This window comes from Sapajus apella, unplaced genomic scaffold (assembly GCF_009761245.1).
Source record: "Sapajus apella isolate SASKATOON/1434 unplaced genomic scaffold, GSC_monkey_1.0 scaffold84, whole genome shotgun sequence".
Taxonomy (NCBI): Eukaryota; Metazoa; Chordata; class Mammalia; order Primates; family Cebidae; genus Sapajus; species Sapajus apella.
The window spans coordinates 5,901,676-5,908,300 of NW_022437024.1; the positions used below are offsets into that span (position 1 = coordinate 5,901,676).

Consider the following 6,625-nt stretch of genomic DNA (forward strand, 5'->3'; position numbering starts at 1 on the left):
ACTAAATATTCCCCTCTAAAAATCAGAGTCAAGGAATAGTGAGAAAGCCTGGGGAAAAAAAATCAAAATCCAGATCCTATCAATAATAGTGAATTTTTTTTCAGAGAGTCTTTACTTGGAAGACAAAGGAAAAGGAGTTTGACAAAGTTGGATAGTTTAGACATGTATTCTAACTTGTGATGCTTATCCAAAGTGAGGCTATTTTGAGTTTTGTCGATCATTATAGTCAAGTAATTGTGACATAGTCTTGCCAGTAAAGAGCAGCTTTAAGTACGGTAAACCTATTTTACACATCAGTGCATTAAAGAACATACCTCTATAAAATATGATTGTCATGGTTGTCATCATGTCAGTGAAAAAAAGTGGAGGATGCCATAAAGGAAAGTTTACTGAGCATATCACAAGGAGTGGGGGAAGAGGAATATATTTCTTACAACAGAAGGCATATCCTACAGCTAGGTATTCCAGCCCATACCTTGTGACTATTTCCTAAACTTGCTTTACACAATTTTGTTTACATCAGCCAATTTGGAGGAGAACAGAAAAAATATATATGGCTATAGATTTTCATTTGGGAAACAAATGAACCTCACAAAAAGTTCCTGCAATTCTGTAGTGTCTATACTGACATTCAGAATGCCAAGAGGGCTCTGTAATCTGGGGATTCTTGAGTGGATGATGAAATAATGATTTATACATTTACTGCTGCTCTTAAAAGTTAGAAATTGAATGTCTCTACAGTATATAGTCACGGAAGTTTGTATTTTTAGATTATAATTCTCTTTTCTTCTGAATCTCTCAACCCCAGCCCACATTTCTCTGAAGGAATGAGAGGTATATGAAACATTTAACATTCAGAACGTTCTCTTGTAATTTTCAGGTTACATGCATTGTCTTCTGTATATATTATGAATTTATTTCAAATGGGAAAGGATACCTTGCATAACAAGGCAAAGCTTTTAAACAAGATGGTCTTCTGTATAAGGCATGGTTCTATTTTTTTTTTTTTGAAAGCTTAGCTTTGTCTTAGCTACACAAAAAGGGAAGATTTAGAAGCGTATAAACCAATAATAATTATTCAATCTAAGCTGTAAGGGTAACTTACTATGGGCACTGGAGGTTGAGATGGGATATTATATTTGCATATATACAGTATATGAAAAACTATTCTACCATTTTATAGAGCAACAATCATATTTAGTTTAATGTCTTTTAAGTCCCATAAAATGATATTAGAAAATTTTGCTATTTGGATGGTGAGCAATCAAAGCTGTGGTGTTAACTCATCATAACACTACTAGTTTGACTTTTCAGGCTTCATTAAATTGGGGACATAAATATGCCAGATCAACCAAATGAAATTGGAATGCTCCTATTTCGGAGTTTAGAGTAGGCCAAACGAGTTTGGTACCTTTTTATATTTGTAGTTAGATACTGCACTTGCCTATCTTCTGATTGCATGGCCATTTCAGCATGAATTAAGATTAATAGATATCATTAATTCTCAAGTTTCTGCCATGACTCTCCTGAGGCTTCTATAAAATAGACATGCCCCAAATAATCTTCACCAATTGCTTATCCTTTTTTTTTTTTTTTTTTTAACTTGGTCACCTAACACAAGCCCAAAATGTGTCTTGTGGCTGTTCCAACTAACAGAATTTTAGAGCTAAACTGTGACAACACTATAGGTATGTTAGTTTCTTTTCACACTGCTATAAAGACCACTACCTGATATTGGGTAATTATAAAGGAAAGAGGTTTAATTGACTCACAGTTCTTCAGTCTTCACAGGAAGCCTGGCTAGGAGGCCTCAGGAAACTTACAATCATGGCGGAAGGCAAATGGGAAGCAAGCACATCTTACGTGGTGGCAGGAGAAAGGGAGAGAGCAGGGGAAATGTCAGACACTTGTCAAACAACCAGATCTTATGAGAATTTGCTTACTATCACAATATCAGCATGGGGGAACCACCCCAGGATACAGTCACGTCCCACCAGGTCTGTCTTGCCACACGTGAGGATTATAATTTGAGATGAGATTTGGGTGGGGCACAGAGCAAAACCATATCAGTGGGAACTTCAGGACTGTATAGGAGTCAAATATGTTAAGTCATCTAATTCATATAATCTGTATTCTGCCAACTATTTGAAGTTTCGAGATCTGTCTCTGCCACCTCCCTTGGAACTCACTAATTGATTGTCAGAATGAGGAATAGTGATCTACAATGAAGTTAAAAATATTTATGTTTTACAGAGCTGGCTGAGGTTTTATTTTGCACCCTCCCCAAAAAAAACAATTGAATTGTTTTGTAGCTGGAGCCATGGGCAGGGAGCTTCACAGGCAGTAAACTCCCCCGCAGGTGGGCTGAGGGTTAGGGCTGAGCCTCGGGTGGGTCTCTTGTTCCCTGTACTACCCTGCACAACTGCCTCCCTGGCGGGCTCTGGGGAAGCTGCAGGAGGGGAAGACTGCAGCTGTCCACTTGAGCAGTACATCAGAGGACTCGGGCCCCAGCTTCCCATCACAGATCTCCATCTTCACAACCACGGCCCTGGTGGAGCAGGTGCAGCTGAAGGAGTTGGAGACCGTGCCAGAGTCAAAGCTAGAGCCCAGGCCATAGTTGAGGCCAGGGCTTGTGAGGCCCCCATAGGCCAAGCTCAGTCCACCTGTATAGTGCTGGTGGTCTTCCTATGGACACTCATGATCTGCATCCCAGACTCCACTTGGCTCTCTATGCCCTCCAGCTGCTTCCTATATGTGGCGATTTCTATGTCTAGAGCCAGCCTAATGTTCATCAGCTCCTGGTACTCACACAGCTGCTGCACCATGTCCTGTTTGGCTCACTGCAGGACAGCCTCCAGCTTGGACAGCTTGGCATTGGCATCCTTAATGTCCAGCTCAGCACCCTGCTCAGCATCTGCGATGGAAGCCTCAGGGAAGCTGTCTGGCCTTTGAGGCCGTCAATCACAGCCTAGAGCCAGCTGATGCTCTGGTTCATTTTGAAGATTTCAGTCTTTGTAGCCACAGGTCATCCCTGTGCTTCACGGACAGCGTCCGCTGCTCCTCGTACTTGATCTGGTGCATGCTCTTTGCCTCAGCCCAGCTGCGGTTGGCAATCGCCTTGTACTACGCCTCGACCTACGCAACACTTTCCATGTCCAGGGAGCAGCTGTTGTCCATGGGCAGCACCACAGACGTGTCTGAGATCTGGACTGCAGCTCCCGGATCTCCTCTTCATACAGCTGCCTGAGGAAGTTGATCTCATCAGGCAGCCCTTCCAGGCGAGACTGCAGCTCTACCTTGTTCCTGTAAGCTTCATCCACAACCTTCTTGATGAAGACAAATTCATTCTCCATCTCTGTACGCTTATTGATCTCATCCTCATACTTGTTCTTGAAGTCCTCCACCAGCTCCTGCATGTTGCCAAGATCCACCTCCAGCTTCAGCTTCTCCTGGCCCAGATTCTCCAGCTGCTGCCTAAGGATGTTGATGTAACTCCCGAACATGTTGTCCATGTAGCTCCCAGCTGTCTTTTGCTGCTGCGGGAGGCTCTACTGTGTCTCCAGCATCTTGTCCTGCTGCTCCAGGAATGGTACCTTGTCGATGAAAAGGCAAACTTGTTGTTCAGGGACTTGATCTGCTCCTTCTCCTGGGTGTGCACAGGATGTTGGGGTCCACCTCCAGGTTAAGGAGATTCAGCAGGCTCTGGCTGACCATGACAGTGTTGATGACTCCCATGTTGCTGGCCCCACCATAGCTTTGGCCCAGGCCACTCTGGAAGCTGCTGCTGCCCACTGGAGAGAACCTGGAGGAGCTGATGGGGGCACCAGGCCCACTCTTGTAGGAGCAGCTTATGAAGTCCTGGGAGCCAGAGGTGGACACCTTGTAGAACTTCTGGGTCACCCTGATGGACATGCTGGAGGCAGGAGTGGAGGCAGGCGGGCTGACCCAGGTGGAGATTCCAGAAGGGGCAGAGAAGCTGCCTCTTGATGAAGTTAAAAATATTTAAATCATTTGAACACAGATGCCAGGAACAAAGTGAATTGTCTTTTATGATTTTTAACAAATTTTTAAAAATATTTAAATGTTGAGGATACCAATGTTATCAAATAGGCCATATTTCTACTGCTTTTTGTGGCCCATATCTAATTTTTAATAAATTATCTATGTTTTCCCATAACAAGGAAAAATAAGTCATATTTACATATAATTCTTCCTTATTTCTTTTAAAACCAATTCTGTGTACCTAGTGAATTGAGATTTTGGTATTACTTGCTCTAGTAGAGCTGTCCGTTAGAGGCAACCTCATGGCTTACACAGGATGCTTACATATTTAAAACTATAGGCATTAAGACCCTCTTACTGCCATAAGCATCAGACCTGAAGGACAGAAGAAAGTGAAAAGCAAATCCTTGTTCATTTCTGAGACTATCGAGTGGCATACAAATAATCCCAGAATCCAAAACTGGAACCTAGACAGCATTAAAAATCAATACTAGTAAACCTATAGTTGCAATACCATATATTGTCTCTCAGTGACATTTACTACTCTACTCTTTATAGCAAATGTAAGCTTGCTGAGTTTTGTTAAAAGATATTTGGGCAATCTAGCTTAGAAATGTAACAAATGCTTATTACATTATTCAATAAAAACATATTCTGAGTTCTAAATAAGTTATAAATGCCTATTTACAGATTGGTGATCTTCTGGAATCTATTACCAAATAGATATTGTAATCCTATCCGCATAAATTGCTTTTGTACACTTAAAACATTCTAATCATCTCTTTATCTATTACCAAGTCACATGCAAAGGATAATGACCAACATCATTGAATAATAGTTATTTGGCAAGTTTTAAAAATATTTCTCGTTGTGTAAAAGTATTTTGAGCTTGTTTCAAGGCAAATATATTGAAGAAAAACACAGAGAATGAGAAAAGAAAGCTGTTACTGGTTTCATAGAAAACCAGAAATTGCTAAAAATTATAAACAAAAAAGATTAATTGAATTAGTGAACATTTTAATGATTACTGGATTATTTAAAATTATTATCTAAATTTATCAGAATCCAAAGTTAATTTATCGTCTTGCATGATACATGTCAGTATTAGCTGTCATATTGCTGCATTATTTTTAAAATAAAATTTCTTTCAATATAAATTGTTCAAAGTTACAGGCAATTATGAGAAATAAAAATAGTCAATTATGCTACTTTAATATCAGGATAGTATTTTTACCAGATTATTTCTTTTACTGCTAAATATTATACATAAAAAAGAATATTATCCCCTCATTCATCAGGTTACAGGAAGTTCAAAAACATATATTGGTAGAAAATGTATCTCCCCTTATTTGCTTACAAGGAACATTGTCAGAAGACTCTTTTCACAGCTCAGATCCATTGTATCTCGGAATGTCAATTGAAAGTTGTTTGCTTGGTTTCCAGTAGAGAGTTAGTTATTGTGTATCTGTCTGCACTATTCTCATTGTGAGTGACAATCATAGACTATTCTGCTGAATACCACCCCTGTCATTGTTGGTTGGCGTTTGCTACTTGACAATTTTGTCTTTTTTCACCTCACTTTTTGCAAGTGGATAGAAAAATTGGATAAATTCATAAGAAGAAATACAAAGTTAACTCAGCTTTCAAAACCCTGCCTGCTGTCATTTTCTATAGTTAAGATTTTTACCTGAAGCATTGAATGTCTCACCCTGACATCAGACTGCAGTAATTAATCATTAAATAGTGATTGAAGCAGTGGACCCCAGAAAATATCTCCATACACTACCATATGCTGGAGCCAGCTGCAAGCTAGTACTTAGAGAGAAGCAGCACAGAGGAGAACAGTGCCTGACAGTTCCCTGCTGTGAAGTCCAAGTACAGTGTGCTTCTAACTAAGGGCCAGAAACAGAATGCTTGCTTGTGTTGACCTTCATTACCTGACACTGTTTAAAAGACAAAATGTCAGGGTTAATGTACTGGAAGTTTAAACATTTAATCACATTTTAATGAGGACACCAGCACTTTTTTCACACTTTACATTATTATTTTCCTTACTTCTTTTTTCCCTTAATAGCAAAACAAATCGCTGTAGCAACATCTATCTGTTCACAATCAAACCTGAAATTGATTACACACTAAAAGATAAAAAAGTAATGTATTTTAAAACATTTTTAAAAATCATTAAGGAATATCTAGAGGGAGATATCGATGTTGTCTTCAAATACTTAAAGGACTACTATTGTATAGAAAATAAAGTAAACCTGTTGTCTGTTTCTCCACAGGTAATTAATAGATCTCAAGAGTGTAAATTGTTGAAGCATATGTTTGAATTCAAGTTAAGATAGAATTTATCAGCAATTAGAGTGGTCTAATAATGCAACAGCCTCTGCCTCAAAAAAATGAGCTTCCCATTATATACAGGTACTTAAATGCACTGAGGTTGTAGTAGGGATTCCTTGAGAGGGTAAGATGTTAGAACACCTGATTATATCAAGAGTTTTAAATTCAAGTTTACAAACAATATTGACCAAACAATATTAACATTGCATTAGATATTTTATTTACTTGTTAGATTAAAAAATATGTCAACCTTTCTTGTTTACTGGCTATACAAGATAACTCT

The 6,625-nt window shown here is 39.1% G+C and overlaps 1 pseudogene; it reads right to left on the bottom strand.

Annotated features, from left to right (window-relative positions):
- Positions 1-2,409: 2,409 nt before the first annotated feature.
- LOC116533780 lies at positions 2,410-4,039 on the bottom strand (annotated as a pseudogene).
- Positions 4,040-6,625: the final 2,586 nt, after the last annotated feature.